Here is a 24,919-nt window from a genome sequence, read left to right as displayed (position 1 = left end):
GCCCGGCACAGAGTGGGTGATCAGTCACTGCCGATGAACCAGAGGAATGAATGAAGGGCCCACATGACCGAATCCTCCTCTGGCTTTGCCTTACGATGGTGGGACATGGTGGAAAAGGCCGCCCCCCCCCCCCGCTCTTGCTACGCTCCCCCTCTTTTTCTTGGCTCAAGTCCTGCTGCATTTCTTTGCGTTCTCGGCCCTTTGTGCAGCCCCCAAGCCTTGGCGTGTGCTGCTGCTTCTCCCCGGAACCCCCTCCCCTCTAGCGAATTGTGCCGGTCCCTGAGTGTGCTCAGAGCCCCGAGTTCTAATGGAAGCCACCATCGTCCCACTTGAGATCCATTCCTGGCTTCTACCCCACGGGCCTCAGTTGTCCCCATCTCTGCAGTGGGTCGGAATGGTGGGGCCCTGCCCCTGCTCTGGCCGTCCTGCGCCCCGGCCCGGCCTGGCCCCTCAGGCCTGCTGACATCTTCATCGCCAACCCGGCCCCAGCGTCTTCTCCCGGCTGGTGGCTGGGGGGGGGGGGGGGGGGGGGCCGTGATCTGGCCCGAAGCAGGTGGAGGGCCCTCGCGCTCCGGGCCCGCCGGCCGCCTGGTTTATATTTTTAACACCCGGCTCTCGGGCGGTGACAAGGTGTCTGCTAAGTGAGGTAATAGGCAATTGAGTGGGTTCCGCTTTGCCGAGGGCCCTCATAAATCACGTCTGTCAGGGGCCTGTGTCACGGTCCAGGGCAGCGGCCGCGCGTCGGCAATTAGCCAGCCCGCACCCGGTGCTGGACCGCAGCCCACTCGCTGGCACCGTGGCCTTGGCAGGGCCCAGGGGGCGTCGGCCCCACCCCACCTCCCTGTCCTCCCAGCTGGGCCTGGCCTGGGGCAGACAAGGAGGAGCGGACACGGTGCAGGGCCTGCTCTCAGGATGGAGGCAGCCGCTCTGCTCAGGAGGCCGTGGCACGACCCCCCCCCCCCCCCCGCAAGTGTCTTCTCTCCGGCCTCAGTTTCCTCATCTGTAAAGTGGGTGGATCATTCCTCTTTGAGGACGAATGGGCGGAAGTGACCAGGAGGCGGGTGCATCTGAACAGAAGGAAGGTGTTTTGTTCTCTGAGGGAGAATGCGACCTCGGCCATAGTAATGATGATGGTGATAATGAACACTCTGATGTCTCTTTCCAGCTCACCTTGCCTAGTTCCAAAATTTTTTTTTTTGGGGGGGAGAAGGGAGGCTCAGGAGGGGTGAACAGCAGCTCAAATCTTATGAACGACAGCGATGAAGGCAGAGCACTGCTCCTGTAATCACCAAGTCCTGAGCGGTAGCCACTCCCATTTTACAGATGGGAACACTGAGGCACTGCTAGGTCAGTAACACAGCTGGTATGATAAAAGGCAAGTCTTGAACCCGAGCAGTCTGGCTTCCTGGTTCCGGTTCCTCTCCTGTGTGGCCAATAGTTCTACCAGGCGCTTTGGGAGGGAGTGCGCCCCCATCTGGAGAGCAGTGTAAGCGGCAGCCCGGCAGATCTCTCCTTGGATATTGGGGGAGGGGGCGAGTCCTGTATCAGGAGGGGATAGACCCTCTCTGAGAGTTAAGCTGCTGGCAGAGGGTGCTGACAGGGAAACTGGGGCCAGAGAGGGTGAGGAACTTGCCCAAGGTCACACAGCCAGTGGGTGGCAGGTGTGAGACATAGAGCCTGCTAGAGTCTCCTGGGTTGGGTTCGAATTGACTCCACAAACATTGCAGCGGATGTGAAATTCAGCCCCAAAGGGTACCAGCGCCTCAGAGAGCCTACATTTCTTTCTGTCTGCAAGGCGGGGTTCTCCTCCAGGCCTGGCTTTAATCTGGTCCTGGCATCGCCACTCAGCGGCCCGACCCTGTTCCCTGGCCTCTCCTAGACTCACTCTGCTCATCTGTAAAATGGGCTCATGTCAGTAACGGCCCGTGAGGACCAGGAGGAACAAGGTGAGGGCTCAGGCTCAGGCTCAGGCAGAGTACTAGGTGGTGTCACTGTAGGTGATTTTTGTTTTATTCTTTTTATATCACACCCCCCCCCCCCCTGCAGGGGCAGGGAGGCTACTTCAGCAGGTGGTGGAGGCCCAGGGTGGGTGCTCCTGGGCCTGGCCTCCAGGGCAGGAGAGAGGTCCTGAGGTCCTTTCTGAGGAACGCAGGCTTGCCCAGAGGGAGAAAGGTGCCACACAGACGCACACGTGCACACAACCTCACACACACACACAACCACACACACTTGCATCCTCACCCTCACACGCCCTCACACACACAACCCCGTACATAGTCTCTCTCTCTCTCTCTCTCTCTCACACACACACACACACACACACACACACACACTCTCTCTCTCTCTCTCTCTCTCATACACACACTCTCTCACAGGCCCACTGCCACAGAAACACAGATCCTTCACAAGACCCACTCGGCACATAGTTCTTAGTCCTACTGTGTGCTCCACGCGGGGATTCAGAATAATCCAGTCCCAGAGGAACGCCTGCCCCCTGACAATGTGCCCGTGAACCCCACGCAGTTGCACACACAGCCTTACTCCCCAACCCCCACACATGCAGGAGGCTCCCCCCCCTGTCAGTCTCCACACCGCTCTCCCCTCCACACACACCCTCCCTGGTCCCAAAGCTTCCAGCCCCTTCCCGGGGGGGGGGGGGGGCTCAGAGAGCAAACAAGGCAGAGTGGAGGTCCTGCCCTCCCCCTGGGCTGCCCATGTCCCCTCCCTGCCCTCCTCCCCTGCTAGCAGCCCCTCCCGTCCCCCCCTGCTGGCCTGACCAACCTTTGTGATGGGCAGGGAGCCTGCGGAGGCCCCAGGAAAAAAACATTCTTCAAAGGGAGCTCCTGGCCCCTCCTCTGCGGCTGCACTCAGAGCCCCCGAGGACTGCCCTGGGGGCCGGCCTGGTCAGAATAGGGACAGAGGGGGCATCCGGGCGGTTTGGAGAGATGAAAGATGCCCTGGCTGGACCCCAGCAGGACAGATTTCCTGAATATTTCTGCCTCTTTTTGGAGACCAAACACACGGGCTCCGCCAGGTGCACGGGCCAGGCCGCCGTCCCTCCGGGACTCCATCGGCCCACTGGCGGGCGGCCCTGGGTGGGGGTGGGGACCCGGGCCCTGGAGACTGCCATCTGCATGGCCGTCTTGGCTGCCTCTCCTCTCTGGGGGTCACCGGGGGCCGGGATCGATGCCGGGGCCCAGCTGCCCAGCGGCGCCCCATTAAGAGCCCGGCCTGGCCTGGCTCTAATTGATTACACTGGGGCGGCTGCATGGGCCCAGGTGGCAGGGCCTGGGCAGCCTCTGGCTCCCTCACGGCACGGCCCGGCTGGGGACAGGGGAGTGGGGGAAGAAAGAAGGCACGGGGCGGGGGCGTCTGTGAGCCCCAATTAAGCCAGGAGCGGCGCAGCCTGGCCTGCTCCTAATTTGGTTTGGGATAATGAGCTGGGAAAATGAGCTCCTGTCTGCCTCGAGTTTAAACCCCATCTGGACTCGGCCCTGGGAATAGCCTCTTCAATCCCTGCCCTGTGGACTGGGGGGGGCAAAGAAGGAGGGGGGGCGGTGGCGAGGGCTGGAGGTGCAGCGGCTCCTCTGGTGGGCACAGGCGCTCGACAGCGTGCAAGCGCTTTCTCCTTTGTGCTGTGAAGGGCATCGACTTGGGGAGGGTGTGTGGGTGGGTTATCGTTGCAGCCCCATTTCACAGATGGGCAAACCGAGGCCCAGAGAGGAGACACGAAGTCCCGGTAGGCTCCTGGCTGGATCGAAGGCTTGGACCTAGACCTCTGCATGCCGGAGCTTCTTTTCCTTCCTGTGATATGCTTTTGGCTTTTAGGGTTGGCAGGTTTTGGCAGGTTTTGGCAAACAGGACCACCGGAGTGCCCAGTTCCATTTCAATGTCACACAAACAGTGAGCAGAACGGACTTAGGTGTAAAAAGTGATTTGTTCCGTATTTTATCTGGCAGCACCGTTCACCATGTGGAAGGGCCTCGGGGGGGGGGGGGGGGTGGGGGGTCTGGAGGGAGCGGGGACAAAGGTTGGAGCCAGCCAGACTGGTTCCAGTCGGTTCTGGCACTTTCTTCCCGTGTGGTGGGGGTGGGCAGAGTACGTCTCCCTGCACCCCCCCCCAAGGTGTCCTTGTCCTAATTCCTGGGGATTGTGACACGTTACCCTACACGGCCAAAGAGGCTTTAAGCTAGGCTCTAGACACAGGGAGCTTAGGCTGAATTATCTGGGTGGGTGGGGCGTGGGGAGCGGTATACATACACACGAGGGTCCTTGTGAGAGGAAGGCGGGAGGGTGAGTCAGAGAAGGAGCTGCGCCAGGAGGGAAGCAGAGGCCACGGTGATGTGCTTTGAAGACGGAGGATGGGGCCACAAGCCAAGGGACCCAGGAGGCCGCTAGAAGTGGGAAGGACCACGAGACATTCTCTCCTGGCGCTCCCAGAAGGAACGGGACCCTGCTGACATCCCGACTTTAGCCCCCTCATTGGAACTCCGACCTCCAGAACCGGAATACATTTGTGCTGTTTTCAGTCACCAGACAAGTGGTGATGGGTTACAGCGGCAACAGGGAACTGATAGGGTGGCCGTGGGTGAGTCGCTTACAATCTCTGGGCCTCTGTTTTCGTGTCTGTAGCCGTGTGTGTGTGGGGGGTGTCCTCCTTTTCCCCCGAGGTGGATGTGAGGTTTGCCCAGGGCAGAGCAGCCCGATGTCCCCCCGAGGCTGCGGTTCGTGTGAAACCTCATTGGGGTTCTGAGGGCCCGGCTGCGGCCTCCTTCCCCGGGTCCCTCCTTCGGCCCAGCCGGAGGCGTCGCCGGGATGTCTCTGTGCGACTGGGAAGGGCAGGTGGGATGCTGATGACGGCCCCTCCAGCCCTCCGGTGCAAAGGCCTCCGCCGTGCACGGGTTCAAAGTCTCGAATGTGAAGAGCTCGCGCCCCCCAGAACCCCGAGACCGCGGCTCCTGAGAACACGTGGTTGTGAGTCCCAGGAGCCCCAGGTCCCCCAGGTCCATGCCGCCGGGCCCTGGGTTTATGCTCTGACAGCCAGTTCAAAGCTCCATGACCGAGATGTCAAGTCTGGAATTTTAATCCATGACAAAGCGGGCCATTTTCTCACGTTTCACTGTGGAAATCGTGGACTCTCAGCGCCCCGGACACCCCCAGACACCCCGGTCTGGACGGAGCATCCAGGATCTAAGTGGATGGGGTGGCCTGGCCTGCGCGGCTTCCATATGCCACCCACTCCCGATTCCCCAAAGCCGTGGTCGGCAAACCGCGGCTCGCGAGCCACATGCGGCTCTTTGGCCCCTTGAGTGTGGCTCTTCCACAAAATACCACGGCCTGGGGGAGTGTATTTTGAAGAAGTGGCGTTAGAAGAACTTTTAAGTTTAAAAAAACTTGGCTCTCAAAAGAAATGTCCATCGTTGTACTGTTGATATTTGGCTCTGTTGACTAATGAGTTTGCCGACCACTGCCCCAAAGGATGGGGTACAGGCAAAGACCCCCGATGTCCTCATGTCCTTGAGGGGCCCAGGACCCCCCAGGAGAAGGCACTGGGGGGTGGGTTAAACCGGATAGTGGCTGAGAGAGATTTATAAACAAACAATATCGGTTAAAGAAATTGCAGACATCAGGCCATACAGGGGAGCCAAATTTTTTAAACTTAAACTTCTTCTGACGCCACTTCTTCAAAATAGACTCGCCCAGGCCGTGGTATTTCGTGGAAGAGCCACAGTCAAGGGGCCAAAGAGCCGCATGTGGCTCGCGAGCCGCAGTTTGCCGACCGCTGCTACGGGAAGACTCACTTTTTCAGACTTTGATGGAGACCACCTTCCTCCCCTTGAACAGAAGAGGCCTGGGAGGAGACCAGCCTCCTGGTCTGAGCCCCAGATCACACGCAGGAGAGCTGGAAAGGTGACCCCAAAGGTCATCCAGCTCATCTCTTTCGTGCCCATTTCGCAGATGAGGAAACTGAGGCCCCGAGCAACAACGTGGGTTGCCCAAAGTCACACTGCAACCCAGCGGCTGAGCAAGAACCGGCTTACGGGACGGGCTCTTGCCTCTTGTCCGGGAGCCCTCGGGGTCCGGGTGGCCCCAGACGCCTTCCCGCAGCAGCGAGCCGTGTGGTTCTTCTGTCACGTCACCTAATGGCGGGCAGGTACTAAGCCCTCCGTCTCCGCCGTCTGCGCACATAATAGGGAGGAAAACGAATTCAAATGTCATTCGCAACAATAAGGGAAAGTATTCTTAGCGCACGCGGCGTTCTGCGGGGCCGAGGCGAGGGCGCAGTGCGTTCCCGGTGAGTCACCTGGGAAGCAGGAGCCCGGGGATCTCAATTATTCCCTGACAGCGCCAGCCGGCGACGGGTGAGCTCCCAGGTTATTTTTATAAGCGAGGCGGATGAATACGCGTGTGCAAAGGTGCGTGGGGCAGGGGTGCACATGTGGGTTCCGGGACACATGCACGTGTGTGTGTGTGCATGTGTGCCCGGGAGAGGGTGAGAGTGGCCTAGTGCAGGTGTGCATGTGTATGTGCACAAACACGCAGGTGACACGCACAGACGCGGGCATACAGGGTGACGTGTGCATCGCCTGGACAGGCAGCCCATGAGGATGGGATCCTTGCCTCGCTGGTGTCCAGCCTGGTGTCTGGCACAGAGCAGAAGCTTCATGAATGTCTGCTAAGCACACAAACAAGCCACCGAGCCCTCCCAGGTGTGGCCGATTTTCTGCGCCCTGCTTCCCCCCCACCCCTCCACACTCAAACCGCTATCCTCCTGACCTCCTCCTCTCCTGCACTGCGTCCCCTTCAGTCCATGGTCCAAGCAGTGGCCTGGAGGGTCTTCTTAAAACTCAAGTTGGCCCGGCCGGTGAGGCTCAGTGGCTGAGCGTCAGCCTATGAACCAGGAGGTCCTGGTTCGATTCCTGGTCAGGGCACATGCCCGGGGTTGAGGGCTCGATCCCCATTGTGGGGCGTGCAGGAGGCAGCCGATCCATGATTCTATCTCATCATTGATGTTTCTCTCTCTCTCTCCCCCTCTCCTTTCCTCTCTGAAATCAATAAAAAATACATAAAACAAAGACAACCAAAAATAAACAAACAAACAAACAAGAAAATCCCTCAAATTGGAGCAAGTCACTCTCCTGATTAACAAAACTAAACTAAACAAAACAAAAACAGCCCTGACCGGTTTGGCTCAGTGGATAGAGCGTCGGCCTTCGGACTGAAGGGTCCCAGGTTCGATTCCGGTCAAGGGCATGTACCTTGGTTGTGGGCACATCCCCACTGGGGAGTGTGCAGGAGGCAGCTGATGGATGTTTCTCTCTTATCGATGTTTTTAACTCTCTATCCCTCTTCCTTCCCTCTCCCTTCCTCTCTGTAAAATAATCAATAAAATATATTTAAAACAAACAAATAAACAAAAACAACCCTGTGGCTGCACCACCGCGCCCAGAACAAAACCCCAAATCCTTTCTAAGGACCTTCGAGATCCTGAGTGGGGTGGGGCCTGCCTGCCTGCCTCATCTCCCACTGCCCCCCTCCTGCCCCCTCAATTCTTCTGCGGTGGGTAGGGGGGGTAGCCTTTTCCTGCCTCGCCGTCTCTGTTCAAATATGGCATCTCCCCGGGGAGGCCTTGCATCCACCCTCTCATCTGCATTCCTCCAACCCCTGCCCTGGATTTTCTCAGGTATCCGTTTCCCTGTTAGACTGTAAGCTCGGGAGCGACTCACACCTGCTCGATTGCAGAGTGGCACCAACTGGCAGCCCAGCCCTGGGCGCAGGGCAGGCACCTACTGAGCCTTGGCAGGTGGCTGGTGAGTGGGCAGGTGGGGCAGCCTCCCGGGCGAAGGTGAGGCCCGAAAGCTACCCGTCTGTTGAGCCGGGAGAAAACCCGCTTCCCACACCGCCATTCCTCCTCCGCATGCTGCCCTAACCCACACCTCTGCACGGTTTCTTACTTCAGACGTGCTTTAAGGGTTCCCGTTTCATGTCCATACGAGATCTGCTATCGCTGTTGGAATGGAAAACGTGCTGTCCATGAAAACTAACCATCGGATTAGAAATGCCAGGGTCTGGTGGCCGCGGGGACTTGCCCTGGCTCCCGAGCCCACGCCGGCTCCCTCTCTGTTAGAGGTGGAAGCGCCCGGGGAGGCTTCTGGTGCCGTAACCAGGAGCATCTGCGTCGCCCTGGCGTTCAAGGCCGTCTGTCTCGCTGTCTGTGAACAGCCCCTGCCCACTCTGTAGCCCCTGCTTTCCTGCCCGGAACGTTCTAGTCCAACCAGGAGCTGAACACTTGTCCACCCCGTCCCGGTCACCCCTGGTCACCCTTCGCATCCTTGCCTCCAACTCGGGGTCCAGAGGACCCGACGGGGGGCCGCTGGCCTCTGCTCTCGGGGTCTCGGCTTTCTCTTCTAGCAAACGGGGCTCCGATCCGGCACAACTGCCCGGCTCCGGAGCCACGTGAGGGGGAGCTGGACCCAGAGTGCGGCCCGCGCGCCCAGGGGACCAGTCTTGGCGGCAGAGTCTTTCCTGAGCCTCCCGCCGCCTCCCGGGACGGTTTGGAATTTTTATTTTTCGGCCTTTGTCTGCGAGAGAGAAGCGTGGGCCTCTTCACGTAATTTTCATTCCATGAGGCCGGAAAGGGAGTCAGCACAGGTGTTTTGGGGAGGGAGGAGGGGGAGCCGAGAGCCTGGGGCGGCTGTCTTTGGCGGGAGGCCAGCTGTGCCTGCTTTTCAGGACAGACGGGCCTTCTCTCTGCTCATGCGGGTACTAGCTGCCACGCACGCCCTACCTGACTGACTCCTTGAAGGGACCCACTGTTGCCACCCATTTTACAGATGCGAAAACTGAGGCCCAGAGAGGGAAGGCGCGTGCCCAAGGTCACACAGCTGGGACGTGGCAGAGCCAGTCTTTGAACCCAGGTCTGCGTGGTTCCAAATGTGTGACCTTCCCCAGGAGAGCTGTGCTTTTAGGGTTCTTTTCAAGAAACAGCAATGCTTAGAGGAACACAGGAGGCCCAGAGAGAGGAGGCGACTAATTGAGGATCACTCGGCTGCCCCCCTACCCGCCCCGCCCCCGTCCCCCGGTCCCACAGTGGTTGGTGTCACTACCCTGTTGCTTCTCTGTCTTTTCTAGAAGAATCTCACCATGGTCTGAAGAGGCCTGCACCCCAGGCCCAGTAGGACTGGTGTGTGTGTGTGTGTGTGTGTGTGTGTGTGTGTGATTCCTCAGCACCCGGGAACTGGGAAACGCTTGTTTCTGACCCCCTGCCCACCCCATGTGAGGGGCTAGAGGTGTTATTTTGCCCCCAGGAAGCTTCTGGCAGGGAAACCCTGGCTCTGATCCTGGGCTCCAGTTCCCTCTGCCTCTGAAGTGACTCAGCTCTAGGGAGGGAGGAGGCGGGAGAATTTATAATAAAATCCAGGGGGTTCCCTAAGGCCAGGGATTCCACCGGGCCTCGGGCCTCGCTGACCAGTGGCCACTCAGGCCTGCAGGGCCCTGCCAGCAGCCAGCCCTGGCTTCCCTGCGCCTCCCTCGCCTTGCTCCCAGCGGTCCCGGCTCCCTCCCTCCTTGGCCCTCGGCCCCCTTGGCCCTCCACGGGCTCCACCAATCTCTCCTCTCTTGGTCATTGTCTCCATCTGTCTCTCTCTCTCTCTCTCTGTCTCTCTGTCTCTGTTCCTTCTATTTCCCTGCCTCTCTGTCTGTTTTTGAAAAAATATATTTTTATTTATTTCAGGGAGGGAAGGGAGAGGGAGAGAGAGGTAGAAACATCAATGATGAGAGAGAATCATGGACTGGCTGCCTCCTGCACACCCCACACTGGGGATCGAGCCCCTAACCCGGGCATGTGCCCTTGACCGGAATGGAACCCAGGACCCTTCAGTCCGCAGGCTGACGCTCTATCCACTGAGCCACACTGGCTAGGGCTGTCTGTTGTGTGTGTGTGTGTTTTTGTTTCACTTCCATTGCACTTCAAATCCTGAGCGTTTTACCCCAAAGGGTGAAATAGGAAAACAGATGTAATGGACACAACCCTACCCACATAAATAACCCAGTGTCTTTTTTTTTGGGGGGGGGGGGACTCAAAGGGAAAAATATCTATAACACACAAAGTAAACCTTTTACGGATTGAGTATAAGATAAGAAAAAGTGAACCTCGTAAATGGAAAACTGAAATTCAGCTCCCTCTTTCCCCCCAAACCAGTTCTGACTCCGGAGGTCAGGGCTCCTCCGAGCCCCGTTCCTTGCCTGGGAAATTGGAGAAAGGCCGTTCCACCCTCCAGGGGCCACTGGGTGAGAAGCTCAGCAGTCAGTCCCATGTGGGGGGTGGGCCCCTTGCCTTGTCCCTACCCCGAGTGGGTGCTCATGGGATGGTTCCAGCTGTGTGACCTTGGACAGGGGGCTGGCCCTCTCTGAGCCTTGGTTTCCTCGTGGGCAAAATGAGGACAGGTCTGGGGTCCTGGCCGTGCCCCCCAGGAGTGTCTCCCTCCTGACTCGGGAACCTGGCAGAGGTGGGGGGAGGAAGAGGGGGCAGACGAAGTTCACAGAGGTGAGGCTGGGGGGGGGGGGGTTGGGGGAGCCAGGAGCAGGGAAGGCACCGCCGCCCAGCCATCCTGGCCCGGTGTGGGGCAGGGACGCCTGACAGCATCTCTGGGCGCCTTTCCCGATGCCCCAGTCCCGGGTTCAAGTCCTGACCCCACTACGGACTCCCGTACCTGGCTCCCTTCCCCTCATTGGCTCCACTCCGGTCACGTGGGCACCTCCTTCCTGCTCCTCTTCCAGACCTGCCCGCCTCCCTCCTGCCTCTCTGCTCCAGCTGCTCCCTCCTCCCGGAGCCTGGAACTTGCCGCCCACTCTTGCCGGATGCTCCCGCTGTCTCCAGGAGTCCTTCCCCACCTCCCCACCTAAGTCAGGGTACCCCCCCGCCCCCCATGCCTCGCTTCTGGGAGGAGCCTTTACCTGGGTCAGGTCTGCGGCCCGGCGGCGTCTGCTGTCGATGCAGCAGAAGGTGCTCAGGAAAGAGGCCTGCGGTTTGAATTTGGACCTCAACTCCTCCAGCCAGGTGTTAGGACACGTTTCCAGGTGAAGAAAGGGAGGTTCCAGGGGTGGCGGAGGGGAAGGAGGGGGGAGAGGGGAGGCCAAATCCCTGATCCAGGCCACACAGCCAGGTGGTGGCAAAGCAGGGACCGAACTCAGGCCCCTGGGATGAACCAGCTTTGGGGAGGTCATGCCACCTGCTGCCTTCCCAGGGTGGCAGGGGAGTCATCTGGTCCAGTCCAGGCCCCTGTGGGGGTGTTCCAGGTAATACTGAGGCTCAGAGAGGTTGAGCAGCTGGCCCCAGGCCGCACAGCAGGTGGCTAGGGGGCCTGGCTAGAGCCCAGCCGGCCCCACCCCGGGGGGCTGGGACTGAGATGCTGGGGTTCTTGCAGGCAGCACCCCTGCCCATTCTCTCCTCCCAGACCCAGAAGGGGCGCGGCGCCCCCCACTTGACATTGGCTGGGGCAACCAGGCCTGTATTCCAGCCGGCACTGCCGCAGGCCGCCAGGGGTGTGCGCAGTCAATTAGCCGGGCTCGTGAAGTTCATCAATAATAGATCCGGCGGTGGCTGCGGGTGGCCAGTGCGCGGAGGGCGGAGAGCACCCATAAATCAGCCGGATGGGGGCTGACCGGGCCGGCAGCGGCGCCCCCAAAGCGCCGCCCTCAGAAGTCAACTGGGTCCCAGGCCACGGTTCCCAGCCTGGCCCAGAGCGGGGCCCAGGCAGCTCTCCTGCCGGCCCTCCCAGGCTCCCTTAGTCTCTGGCTCCTCCCTCTCTCCCTGTCCCTCCCCACCCCCCTCCCTCTCCCCCTCCACAGGTCATCCGGTCCACTAGGTCCCCTAACACTGCACTTGCTCCCCTGAGCAATCTCATTGCTCCCCCCCACCCTGAGCCAGCCAGCCCCTCCATTTCCCTGATGGTTTACAGCCTCCCTCGGGTCAGGGTTCAGATTCTCCGGTGAGTTTCTGGTGCCTCCGTTTCTGCCTCTATGAAATGAGGGTCATACAAAGTATCCCTACGTCAAGTTCATGGGCATGCATAGGCCATTGCCGTGCCTGGGACCCACTACCCCCCAGAAATAGCTCTGCCCCTTCTTCCGGCCACATGTGGCCACACCCAGTACTTGCAACACGTGCATGTCCCCTCACAGGAGTCCCCTGGTTCTCCGGTCCATGAGATCATGCCTATGCTTTTCACATGCCCACATGTGTGCCAGGTACATGTTAGTCACAAACACACACTCCTTTACATAGGCATCATGCACACACACACACACACACACACACGTGCATCCTGGTTAAGTGAGCAAATCACAGGTCGGGAGAAGGTGCCCCTGGCAGAGGAAACAGCATGTGCAAAGGCCCTGCGGTGGGAAAGAACGGATGTGCTCAGGGACTGAAAGAGGCAACTGTGGTCACTGCAGCCCCATTCGCATTTCCCCCAAAGGGACCTTAGATAACAGGCGGTTTTATAACCTGATGCAGAGTGCGGCTCAGCCTCTTGCACACCCTCTGCCAAGCAAATGCTTCTCAGATCCAGGTCTTTCAGCTCCGCCATCCCCCTGGAGGTTTCCTTCTAGCTTCTCCTCATTCAGCCCCTCCTACCCTGCCCCACAGAGGGGCCCAGGTCTCCATGGTCAAGCCCAGGCACCCCAGCGTAGGCGAGAGTTGGGCCGAGGAAGGGAGGGAGAGGAGGGAAAAGGCCAGCCATAAATTCCCAGTGAGTTGCTGCTGGCAGCTCTCTGCCTGCTCTCAGAGGCCATAAAATTTTACTAGAGGGGCAGCCACACAGGATTAGAGCCAGCCAGGGTGTCGGCCCTCCATCACCTGCCAGGCTGCCCCGCCGAGGGCCATCCATTCTTCCTGCCTCCCCAGCCAACTCCGGAGTGGCCACCGCCTGCCCACCAGGGCACTTTACAGTTCAGGAAGCGATGCCCACCAGCCTCATGAGGCCTCTCGGGGAGCTGGCAGGGCAGAGTCATGATGCTCATTTGACAGACGAGTAAACAAGCCCCGGAGGGCGGCCCCACTAACCAGGGCCACGCGATGGATTAGGTGGAGGTGGCAAGCTTGAGCCTAGGACTCCCGAGTCCTGTAGCCAAAGAGTATTTTTTCACCCTTGGTTTCTCTCTGTGTATTCATCCATTCATCCACTCATTCTTGTTTCCAGCTATCCATCCATTCACTCTCCTACCCATCCATCCATCTACCCATTAGTCCATCCATTTATCCATCCATCCATCCATCCATCCATCCATCCATATCCATCCATCCATCCATCCATCCATCCATCCATCCATCCATCCATCCCCACATCCATCCATCCATCCATTCATGCATACACTCTCCTACCCATCCACCCATCCATCCATCTATCTATTAGTCCGTCCATCCATCCATCCATCCATCCATCCATCCACCCACTCTCCTACCCATCCACCCATCCATCCATCTATCTATTAGTCCATCCATCCATCCATCCATCCATCCATCCATCCATCCATCCATCCATGCACTCTCCTACCCATCCACCCATCTACCCATTAGTCCATCCATTTATCCATCCATCCATCCATCCATCCATCCAGCCATCCATCCATCCATCCATCAGTCCATCCATCAGTCCATCCATCTATCCATCCATCCATCCATCCATCCATCCATGCATACACTCTCCTACCCATCCACCCATCCATCCATCTATCTATTAGTCCGTCCATCCATCCATCCATCCATCCATCCATCCATCCATCCATCCATGCACTCTCCTACCCATCCACCCATCTACCCATTAGTCCATCCACTTATCCATCCATCCATCCACCCACCCACCCACTCTCCTACCCATCCACCCATCCATCCATCTATCTATTAGTCCATCCATCCATCCATCCATCCATCCATCCATCCATCCATCCATCCATCCATCCATCCATCCACTCATCCATCCACTCATCCATCCACCCATCCATATATCCATCCATTCATCCATCCATCCATCCATCCATCCATCCATCCATCCATCCATCCATCCACCCACCCATCTACCCATTAGTCCATCCACTTATCCATCCATCCACTCATCCACTCTCCTAGCCATCTATCCATCTACCCATCAATCCATCCATCCTTCCATCCATCCACTCTTCTACCCATCCACCCATCCATCCATCTATTAGTCCTTCCTTCCTTCCTTCCTTCCTTCCTTCCTTCCTTCCTTCCTTCCTTCCTTCCACTCACCGATCCAATAAACATTTGTGAAGCACAGATACATGCAAGGCAAGAGGTAAATAAAACACAACCCTGCCCTCAACGAAACAAACAGATGGTGACAAGGGAGAGGCCAGCACCCCCCCCCCCCCCCCGCCCCAAGGCACCCACTGTGTGTAGAACGGTGTGCTGAGTTCAAGGATGAGAGCATAAATGATGACCATGGCTCTAATCTTCCGTCTAGGGCTGGCTGTGTGCCGGAACGTGAGAACCATCCTGCGGTCACGCCCCAGATTTGCATCAGGGACCTACCACGTGCCGGGCCTTCCGAGGTGGGTCTAATTCATTGACTGTGTCAGGCTTGTGACATCTGGATGTGCTGATCTGTTTGGGTAGGAGGGAACTGAGCTGGCGGGATGTGGCCGTTGAGGGGAGCAGCGGGAGTCAGGTGGGGAGTGTGGGGCTCTGTCCCTGGGTGGCTGAGGAGCAGAGGCTTCTGGGAAGGGCTTGCGGTGGCACCGGGTAGGCTATGCCTGGCTGCACAGGAAACATCTTTGCCCGGCAAACAGGATGGTCGTTTGACATCTGGGCCTTGGGGTACACGGGTGTGAGGGGAGAGGGGCCCCGAGTAGTTCCTGCCCTCCCTATGCCCCCTGCCTCCTGCCAGGCCCCTGCAGCCCCAATCTCCCCTCCCCCGCCCCCTACGGTGCCCATAGCTGGGAACCTTCACCAGCAAGGCCGCTTCCTCTGAGCCTCCCCCAGTCCTGGGCTGGCCCTACGCGACCCTGCCAGTGTGTGGTGACCCCTGGACCGGATTCGAACCCGGGACTCTTTGGTCCACAGGCCGATGCTCTATCCGCTGAGCCAAACCGGCCAGGAGGGCTGCTATCTTGGTGGGGAGGCAAAGCATCCGTTGGGAACGGGGCCATCCTGGGAGCTCAGCGAGGAGCCTGAGGACTGAAGAGGCACCTGGGCCCCCTGGCCCAGCCTCAAAGGCCCATCTGGGCCTGAGCCTCGGAGCTCCCGGGCCACAGACGCCGAGAAGCTGGGCGTGAAATCCGGGCGCACGCGGCGCAGCGAAGCCAGGCTGGGCGGACGCAGACCGTCCTTTTGATGTGCTTTTGGGGTGTGTAATTAACTGTAACTGAAATATTATTTGATCTTTTATGTGGAAAATCAAATTGTGTTGTGTCAGACATGAATAAACACACACCCTCCGTTCCCGCAGAGGCGGCGGCTCCTCCCCGGCCCGCCCCCCACCTCAGACTCCCGCCCCACCCCCTTGGCCACGGTGGAAACATAATTCTCGCCTTTTAAACTTTTTCCTTTTGTCTGCTTGTGAAAGGCTCCATTGTCCTGGGGGGAGGGCCTGGAGGGGGCTGGGGCCGAGCTGAGGGGCTGGGGCGGGAGTGTCCGGCCCACAAGACAGGACTGGGGCTCAGGGGCTCAGCCTGGGGGCGCTGCACGTCTCAGCCCCTGGCACTGGGTGACCTTGGGCAAAGCGCTTCAGCTGCCTGGGCCTCAGTTTCCCCACCTGGGCTCTTTGGGGGAGGGGGGTGTCACATATTATAGGTGTCTGGCCATCCCGGCTGTGATGGTGGAGTTTGAGGTCCCTAGAGCCCCTTTTGCAGAGAGGTAGCAGCCTCCTTGCCGGCCCCGAGACCGCTCCCCCGTGGGTGGATGATCCGGGTCCTGACCCTTTCCTCCAGGGAAGCCAGTGAGAGAGATGGCAGGGTGCTCGGGACGGGAGGGGCGCCGTATGGCGGTGATGGGTGGAGTCTGGAACCCGCAGGCCTGGGTTCAAGTCCTGCCTCTGCTATCACCAGCTATGTGGCCTCTCTGAGCCTCCGTCCCCTCACCTGGAAAACGAGGATGACCTCCCTCATCGGGGCGAAAAGCACCTTAACCTTTGCACATTCTGTTCCACCTGCTTAGGCTGCCCTTCCCTGCCCTCGACTCCTAGTTGACACCCATCCATTTGTCAGGGCTCAGCTTAGACATCGCTTGTCTTTCCGGGGGGGGGGACCTTTGCTGATCCATCTGAACTTGCTTACTTAGGGGTTTCCTTGCCCCTTCCCTCTGCTTTTCCTGGCCACCTCCCATGACAACCGTGCCCCCCCCCCCCATCCCCCAAGCACTTATTTATTCTGCTTTACGCTCTGCACCGTGACTGCAGGAAGCTCCCCAAAGATGCCTCTTATGTTTGCGGCAGAGCGCCTGGAACAGCATCGGGCACAGAGTAGGCGCTTAGGAAGCTGCACTGAGGTTATGCCTCGCAAACTCCGGCTTCCTCAGGAGGCTTCCCTGGCCCTGACTGTGCCCAGGAAACCCCCCCGGAAGAAGTTCTACCAGTGTCTGCAGGGAACTCTGGTGCCCGGAGCGGGAATCAGAGGTGACCAAGTGAAAACACGGGAGCCCGGCCTGGGCCAGATCAAACATCCGGGAATTAACAAAAATAAACAAAAAGAGGGGGGGGCTATCATCATCCTCCGAACCTGTAATGTTTACCTGCCGGGGAGAGAGATGAGTTTGAAGAGTGGGCGGTCTTGCTGCTGCTGCAAGGCCCCTGGGGTGGGGGAGGGGGACGGGGACTTCTCCCCTCCCCAGGCAGACAGGCAGAGAGAGAGCCAGGGGAGGGTCCAGCCTCCAGCCCCCTCACTGTGCAGCTGGGGAAACTGAGGCCGGCGAGGGGCCCGCTTCCAGAGGCCACGGGAGAGGAGAGCGCCCAGAACAGTTTCCCCGTCCTGACTTCTGAATCAATGCTCTTGTGGCTCTAAGAACAGCACCGACAAGAAACAGCAATAAAAGCGTTTGCTGAGCACATTCGAGGCGCCAGGTCTCGGGCCAAAGGCTTTCCACGCAGGTACCGTCATCCTCCTCCTTTTTTTTTTTTTTTTTTGTTAATCCTCGGCCCAGGATATTTTTCCGTGGATTTTTAGAGAGGGCGGGAGAGAGAGGGAGAGACAGAGAGAAACATCGATGTGAGAGAAACACATCCATTGGTTGCTTCCTGCACGAGCCCCCATCCAAGGCCTGGGCTGGGGAGGAGCCTGCCACCGTGGTACGTGCCCTTGACCGGAATCGAACCTGGAACCCTTCAGTACGCAGACCGATGCTCTCTCCACTAAGCCAAACTGGCCAAGGCCATCACCCCCATTTTATAGGGGCCACAGTATGGCTTTGGTGGGCCCCTTCCTCCGTTAAGGATATTAAAAGTTAAATTTTATGACTCTGTTGGTATAAAGATGAAAATATTAATCCTATATGTTAAAACATTGTCTTCAAAAAGCTCTCCTCTGCCCTAACCGGTTTGGCTCAGTGGATAGAGCGTTGGCCCGCAAACTGAAAGGTCCCAGGTTCGATTCCGGCCAAGGACACATGCCCGGGTTGTGGGCTCGATCCCCAGTGGGGGACTTGCAGGAGGCAGCCGATCCATGATTCTCTCTCCTCATGGATGTTTCTATCTCTCTCTCCCTCTTCCTTCCTCTCTGAAATCAATAAAAATATATTAAAAAAAATTTTTTTTTTTAAAACAAGTTCTTCTCCCCCCCCCCCCCCCCCGATTTTGAAAGAAATGAAAATATTCTTAAAACCCATAAAACTCTGTGGGCCCTAAGCTCTGTGACTACCGTACCTGATGGGTATGTTGGTTCTGCGCAGAAGGGAAACTGAGGCACGGGGGGCGGGGTGGGGGGGAACAAAGGTCAAATTGGTGAGCACAGTAACCTTGTCTTACCCACTGCTGTATTCTCAGCTTCTGGAACATGCCTGGCAAATAGCAGGTGCTCAATAAATATTTGTTGCTTACGTACATAAAGAGATGCATGAAAAAAGAGGCAGAGATAGAAAAAGACATAAAAGTACAAAAGAGTGTTCATGCAAGAGAGGGGGGGGGAAGAGAGAGAGAGAGAGATGGAAGCATAAAAGGCAGAGATAGAGCAGGAGAGAGACACACAGGCTTGTGAGACATGGTCAGGGCCTGGCACGGGGCAGCTGACGTCCAGCTGGGCCTCCCACGGGGAGGTGGGAGTGGGGCAGATCCTGGGGTCTGTAGCCTGTGAGCTGTGGGGGGCACCCGCCCGGGAAGCGCTGATGGTCAAGGTGAAGGAGGGCTGCGTCCAGCACGAGCCACGGCCAGCGGGGGCCTGCGGCGGCCGCGGGGTGGGTGCGCGAAGCTCCCCTCCGCTGGCAATTTCCCTGAGGCCAGAGCTGCGGCAACCAAGAGTAATGAAACAGAGGAATGTCGGTGACATTTTTCTAAAGAGGAAAAATGTGGAGTTTGGAGTCAAACCGAAAGACTTATTGGGTTCGCAGCGAGGGTAGCGCTCACTTTGGAGAACAAACGGCTAGATAAGGGGCAGGCCCGAGTCCCTGGTAAAGCTCACTCGCGGCTGGCGTGACGCCGCCGGCCGACTCTGTTTTGACTACATGGTTCACATTGATTTTCCTCCAATTCCTCAGCCACGGAGACTCGCACATCCCTGGGGATCTCAATCGGGGAGGCTGAGCAGGTTCTTCCCAGAGCGGGGGCCCGGGACGCGGGGCCTGGGGACCGCTGGGCCGCAGCGCTGGCTGCGAGTGCACGCACCTGGCACCTGGCACAACTGAGAAAATTGATAACAATATTCAGCACGATTTACCCAGCATTTCCTATTATCCCACTGAGAAAATTCTCTCTCTCTCTCTCTGTCCTATTTCTGATCCTTTTGCAATCCCACGAGACTCAGAGACCTAAAAGGACTCGCCCAGCCCTCGTCGGTTTGGCTCAGTGGATAGAGCGTCGGCCTGTGGACTGAAGGGTCCCAGGTTCGATTCTGGTCAAGGGCACATGCCTGGGTTTGCAGGCTCGATCCCCAGTAGGGGGTGTGCAGGAGGCAGCCGACCGATGATTCTCTCTATCGCTCTCTCCCTCTCCCTTCCTTTCTGAAACCAATAAAAATAATATTAAAAATAAAATCAAAGGGCTCGTCCAAGGTTAAACCATCAACCAGTGGCCTTGGCCCAACACAGGCCCGAGTCTCCTGGTTCTCAGGCCACTGTGCCAGGATGCGGCCTTCCGGTTAGCAGAGGTCTCTGGTTAATGGAGGGGCCCTGGCCAGTCTTCTGGATTTAGCCCCCAGCTTTCAGAATCTGCATTCATTCACACCCGAGACGCCTTGTCTGCCGCGTATGTCCGCTCTGTGGGCCGTCATTGCTTAGTCATCTGCCCGACGTGGTGACAGCATCCGAGGTTTGGTTCTGGAGCAGCTGCTGTGCTGAACTGTGCGCCGTGATGTCTTCTTGGACTCAACGTATCTCACGCGGGGGCCACCTTTCCCTCTCTTTCCCTCCTCTCTCTCCTCCCTCTGGGGCCACTTGTCTGATGAGGAACAGGGTCACCTCCATTATTTTCTGAAGGACCCTCAACTCCTCTGCCCGCTCACCCCCAGACACAGCCACCCCCAAGTCCTGGAGAATTTACCTTCCAGGTCTCTCTTGAATCCATCTGCCTCTCCACATCCCCACGGCCGCCACCCCATGGAGGCCACCATCTTCAGCAGCCCAGGCCCCTCAGCAACTCACTCCCAGACTGAAATCCTCTTGCTAGTTTCTCAGGCAATATGGGGTCCTCACCACGCCCACACACTAACCCCGCCCCACGGATCCAGCCCTGCCCACCACAAACCCCACCCACATTGCTAGCCCCGCCCCATGGGATCCAGCCCTGCCCACCACAAACCCCGCCCACCACAAACTCCGCCCACATTGCTAGCCCCGCCCTATGGTTCCAGCCCCTCCCACCACAAACCACGCCCACTTCATTAGCCCCGCCCTCATCTGTCCAAGTCCCACCCTCACCACTCCATCACCTTCAGTTTCACCTTCAGAAGTATTCTCTCCTCTCTCCTACCTTAACCTGCACACATGCCCTTTCAGCCCAGAAAGCCACACCATATTGAGATGGTCTGATTTCCTGCTCTGTCCCAGGCTGTGAGCTGCTTGGAGACAGGACTGGGCTTTATGCTTTTCTCATCCCTGGCACCCAGCACACACCTCAGCACACCACAGGGGCTGGGAGCAGGATTCCAGTTGGTCAACCGAGTCCTCAGGAGAAGTGGTGGTCCAGGCACGAGGTGGGCCCCAGGGCTCTGGAGATCCAGCCCAGGGGTGTCATGGGGCCCACCTATGGGGAGACGGCTTTTGGGGCTGAGTTTAAAGTGGGGGCTCTCCACCTGGGAACTGGGAATGCACGAGCATTCAAGGAAGATTTCCAGGCAAAGGAGCCCTGAGTCCTGCTTGGGGGGCAGGGAAGGGGATTTCGGAGGGGAAAGGCGTCCTTCGGCAGGTGTAATGGCTTGTGCAGAGGCATAGAGTCTTGACAAGGAACTGGCACCCGCCTGGGAGGAGGGAGGTAGTTAGTCAGCACTGGGGGTGTCTGAAGCCAAGGCCAGGCGGTGTCAGAAAGTCACACTCGGCCGAAACGGGTTTGGCTCAGTGGATAGAGCGTCGGCCTGCGGACTCAAGGGTCCCAGGTTCGATTCCGGTCAAGGGCATGTACCTTGGTTGCGGGCACATCCCCAGTAGGGGGTGTGCAAGAGGCAGCTGATGGATGTTTCTCTCTCATCGATGTTTCTAACTCTCTATCCCTCTCTCTTCCTCTCTGTAAAAAATCAATAAAATATATTAAAAAAAAAAAAAAGAAAGTCACACTCAGAGAAAGAAGGCCCTATGGGAACATTGAAGCCAATCCTCATTTACAGGTGGGGAAACTGAGGCCAGGGAACCGGGAGTCAGGGGAGGGGGGGAAGGAGGGTCTTGCTCACCATCCTATCACAGCCAGAGTTGAAAGCCAGGACTCCCGGCTCTGGGTCCAGCTCCTTTCCTCCAAGAATGAGCTTGCAGTGCATTCTGGGGGAGGGAAGGAAGGTTCTTAGCCGACAAGGAAGCATTTGGGGCCACGGAGGGAAAGGCCAGTTGTCGGACCTGTCCAGGTCACCTCAATGTTCCTCGAAGGGTGGGCGTCACAGGCGCACGGACTGCAGTTTCCTCAGCGGAAACGAGCTGCCACCCGTGGGGAGAATGTCGGAGCCTGGACGGGTGGGAAAAGGGGAGCAGAGGAAGGTGAACCGGCACATGTCTAGGTCACGTCTTCTTCTACCAGCTGCTCAGCCCCCTGGGCCAGCCTTGCTCTCCATGGCCAGGGGTCAGGGGAGGTGACCAGGTTGGGAAAGTGTTTTCTTTCTGATCCCGTCCCAGCTCTATCCAGAAAGGCCGGGCGGGGCTGTGGTCTGGCCCCTTCCATCCGCGGAGGTCCAGAAAGAATAACAGTCACAGGACCCGATCAACGCCACCATTGGTAGGGCATTTCCTCCAAGCCTGGCATCGCGCGTGGCCAGTCTCCCTATGCTTTATCCTCCGGAGTTAGGAAGCCACGATTCTGCCCATTTCACAGATGAGAAAACTGAGGTTCCGCTGCTTTCTGGATTCAAACCCAGTTCTGCCGGCTTCAGCGCTCGGAGGGATTCCATGTCGAGGGTCACAGATAAGTCCCGTGGCCATGGCTCAGTGTTCAGCCTGCAGGTGCATTTTAAAAACTGGCCTCTATTGGCGCGTGCCTGGGCCTCTCAGTTCCATGGCCTAACAATGTGGACCAGGCACAGTATCTGCCTGCAGACGCGTGGTCTAGTGGGAAGGCAAGGCGGCCCTGTCATGTGCCTCAGAGAACTCCCCAAGGATGTGCTTCCAGAATCTCTCCAATGTAACCCCAGGTCAGGATGCTCAGTCCCTCCCTCACAGCACGGGTTCACGGTGGTTTGCAAGGCTTGATGTCCGTCCCTCTCATTAGATTAGAAACCCCTGAAGACGGAGACCTCAACCCTAGCACAATGCCTGGTCCTCATAGGTCCTCCATGGATGCTTAAAATACACCCCCGCCCCCTCACATACCCAATCCTGAGTCAGCCCGGTCCTGAAATGAGCCAGCATATGCAACGAGTGGATTACAAGCAGGAAAGTGCTTGGAAAGGGCTATTGTATACGTTGACATAAGCGAGCCGTGTTCTTTTCAGAAATAGCAAGAAAATTAAGACAAGGAAAAAAAAAATCACCCTGTCCAATAGCTGCTATTATTGTTTTGGTAAACAACCTTTTCTACGTTTTAAGCTCCATGCAGGGATGCCTCGTTGCCCAACTCCAGCGGGCACCCTTCATAATGGATGCTGGGTGACTACTGCCTGGGCACTGTATATGTAGTATATATAGTGCTTATTTACTGAAATGACACCAACGTACATATATTATTTGAAAAGTTGCGTTTTTCATTAAGAACAACACCTTGGTATTAACACCTAAGATGTCATGTGTTAATATCTAGTCTTAAAATGTTTTTTTTTTTTAAATAAAAATGTAAATTATTAGGTTATTTTAAAAATGTTATTCCATTTAAAACAATACCACCATGACTGTGCTTTTTTAGGCATGTGTCCTTTTACGTTCTGGGGATAATTTCTAGGAGTTCTGAGCACGAGGGCATTTGATGTTTAAGGCTTATGGTGCGAACACCAGACTGTCCTCTGGGAAAGTTCCACCGATGATGCAGGAGACCAAAGGGCTGGTAGGAGTTTGCTGAAATGGCGGGAAGAGGGAAAGTAGACGGGTGATAGGGCATCTGCTAGGGGTCTGGTAGGCTTTCCCTTTCTTTAGGAGGTCGAAAGAGGAGCCATCTGCCAGTGATGATGACTCCTGGCCGGCAGAAATAGAACCACAGCATCCCCAGCTTCCACCTTAGACTCTGTCCGGAATCTCAGTCTGATTTCGAGCAGGTCATTTCCCTCTCTGCAGCCTGGTTTCTTCCCCTGTAAACTAGAATTGGACTCCAACATGTGGAATGGCAAATAAGATCATCTTGTGATTGATTGGTAATGCCTGTCTCGGAGGGCTGTGTTGAGACGGCCAGGCTGGAAAGGGTGCTGTGATCTATTAATAATGTCTGCCATGGGTATGGGAAGTGAGGGGATGGCACCTTTGCCATGTATTTGCAATTCCAGGATTACACACTCTTAAAGGCTATCAAAGCTCTGAAAAGGCAGGAAGTTTTTCCTGATATCTTATTCCTTATAGGTTCCGAGGAACCATTTTTTGAGTTAGCCACGCGCTCTCACCCTGGCCTGTCTCATTCTGGGTGGACTGCGATGGAGCTAAGAGGCAGGTAACATCCCGTTTCTGTCTCTCGACCCTGATCTGCATCTCACGGCATCGTCTTCAGGCTGCAGAGGGAGGATCGGGGATTTCCTGCGATTTCAGTATTCCGTCCCGTTTTTATCATTTTAAGGTTCATGCATTTCTAATTGTTATGAATACCATGGCAAAATTAATAGTTCTATGGTTGGTTTATTACATTTAGTGAAATTATGTGCATGCTAGTGTTTGCCAAGAGAAGACGCGGCAGGCTCCTTAATCATGTAAAGATGATAATTTAGTTGTTACACTTGTTGAAATGATGGGATTAATTTTTTAAAAGTTTGCAAACTGGAGGAGAAATGTAAAACATTAATTTAGTCAGACAAGCAAGCCGACAACTGACAAATCCTTTCAGCCAGACCTGGTAATGAAGATGCTGCGGACCCAACGGGGAGGAGACGCGTTGAGGAAGCACGGCAACTTCCAAGGAATTGGGAGTGTGATGATCGAGGGGGGCTGTGTGACTTTTGGGGAGCCGTGTTCCCTCTCTGAGCCTTCATTTTTTCTTCTTCTATAAAATGTGACTAGATGCATGGTTTTCAAATCAGGGCCGGGGTTTCAGAAAACATCTTGGGGGCCAAAGAAAGGGGGCTAAAGATGGGATGAGGGTTCAGTGGAGTGGATATCAGTTTTGGGGGGCCTGCCCACATTCCTTTTCTGGATACTAGCACCCTGATTTCACCATGGGGAAGCTCTCTTCCCTTATTGTCATTAGTCCACGTGGTTCTGGAGGGTGGCCCTAGAGGGTGGCTCTGACTCAGGATTGGCCAGTGAGATCAGTGTATTGCCCTGGCTATGGTGATTGGTTTAGAGCAGTCACATGACTCAAATCTGGCCAATCAGAGTCAATAAACCTTTTTTTAAAATTTTTTTTTTTTTTTTAGCACCATTGCTGGAACTATGTAGACTGAGTCTCCCTCTTTCCTTTGGTGTGGCTGAGCCAGGGGGATGGGAGACTAGAGCTTTGGGGACGTCTTGGTTATGATTTGGAAAGACCCAGTCTGAGAATGAAGCCAATGCAAAGGAAAGGAGAACAAACATGCAAAACACATTTCCAACCTCACCTTTCCAGTTATACCCGATGTCTTGGACTCTTCAACTAAAAGAGCCTCTATGTTCCTTTCGTGGCTTCAGCAATCGTGAGCCGAGTTCCTGTAACTTCAGGTTCTGAGTCCCAACTAACCTGGTCTTATCTCAGCTCAACTGGAGCTGCCCTACAGGTGTCCATTTTCAACTTTGGGATTCCATTTTAAAATTCCGTTAGAACAACAAGACTCTGTCACTGAAAAGAACGAGGACTAGGCCTGGGGGATTCCCCAGGTCCCTTTTAGATGCGACATCCTGGCATCCGTGGGTGATGACACAGGTGTGTGTGTCCACAGGGTGGCGGGCGCTGGAGGAGGAAGGAGGCTGATTCCAGGTCGAGTTCACTGAGAGGGCACCATGGGAAGGGGGTGT

The 24,919-nt window shown here is 56.7% G+C and overlaps 1 long non-coding RNA gene across 3 annotated transcripts; it reads left to right on the top strand.

The window, feature by feature from the left end:
• The first annotated feature begins 4,252 nt into the window (after positions 1–4,252).
• LOC129148126 (uncharacterized) lies at positions 4,253–24,675 on the top strand. 3 transcript variants are annotated; one of them, XR_008555301.1, is made up of 5 exons: positions 4,253–4,588; positions 5,959–6,154; positions 10,202–10,290; positions 14,487–14,574; positions 24,346–24,675. It is a non-coding gene; the product is annotated as an uncharacterized LOC129148126 (long non-coding RNA). The 3 variants fall into 3 exon arrangements; XR_008555302.1 differs by lacking the exon at positions 24,346–24,675 and adding an exon at positions 15,086–15,166; XR_008555303.1 differs by lacking the exon at positions 5,959–6,154.
• The last annotated feature ends 244 nt before the right edge of the window (positions 24,676–24,919 follow it).

This window comes from Eptesicus fuscus, chromosome 23 (assembly GCF_027574615.1).
Source record: "Eptesicus fuscus isolate TK198812 chromosome 23, DD_ASM_mEF_20220401, whole genome shotgun sequence".
Classification (NCBI taxonomy): domain Eukaryota; kingdom Metazoa; phylum Chordata; class Mammalia; order Chiroptera; family Vespertilionidae; genus Eptesicus; species Eptesicus fuscus.
This window is presented reverse-complemented; position numbering and strand designations above follow the sequence as displayed.